The 538-nt window shown below is 34.6% G+C and overlaps 1 non-coding gene across 1 annotated transcript; it reads right to left on the bottom strand.

Moving 5' to 3' along the window:
* Window positions 1–272: 272 nt before the first annotated feature.
* TRNAI-AAU lies at window positions 273–346 on the bottom strand. The gene has a single exon. It is a non-coding gene; the product is annotated as a tRNA-Ile (tRNA).
* Between the last annotated feature and the right edge of the window lie 192 nt (window positions 347–538).

The raw sequence follows: 538 nt of genomic DNA, 5'->3' as shown, positions 1-538 counted from the left end.
ATAAAGTTTTCTCCTTCAACAACTCTCTCTTACCTTTCTATGTTTTTTATTCTTGTAATTTCTTCGTTGGAAGTTTATAAAGCTGTTTGGTGGTGTTCTATCTACCGAATTTTTAATGGAGATTGCAAAGAATGTAAAGCTTGGAAGCATTTTTTACATACAAATTCAAATTTGACCAATTTTCTGCTTAGAAAAGTGAAAAAATAGAAGTTGGGGGTTGAAGAAAAGCCGTGACCGGGGAAAAAGTAATATAAATACTATTTTACTGTCACTGGCCCATGCAGGTTTCGAACCTGCGACCTTCGCGTTATTAGCACGACGCTCTAACCAACTGAGCTAATGGGCCAATGTGAAAAGTTGGGACGAAACAATAACTAAGTATTTTTAACTTTTTAAATTTAGTATTTTAAATGTTTAAAAATGATTTGATCAGAAGAGAGTCAACAGATACAGACCGACTTTACCTAATGTCTCTGTCCAATTGCATACAGAATAATAGTAGCCGTTAATCGTCTGCCCCATTTCAAATTCAAATCCA

This window comes from Olea europaea, unplaced genomic scaffold (genome assembly GCF_002742605.1).
Source record: "Olea europaea var. sylvestris unplaced genomic scaffold, O_europaea_v1 scaffold34499, whole genome shotgun sequence".
Classification (NCBI taxonomy): domain Eukaryota; kingdom Viridiplantae; phylum Streptophyta; class Magnoliopsida; order Lamiales; family Oleaceae; genus Olea; species Olea europaea.
This window is presented reverse-complemented; position numbering and strand designations above follow the sequence as displayed.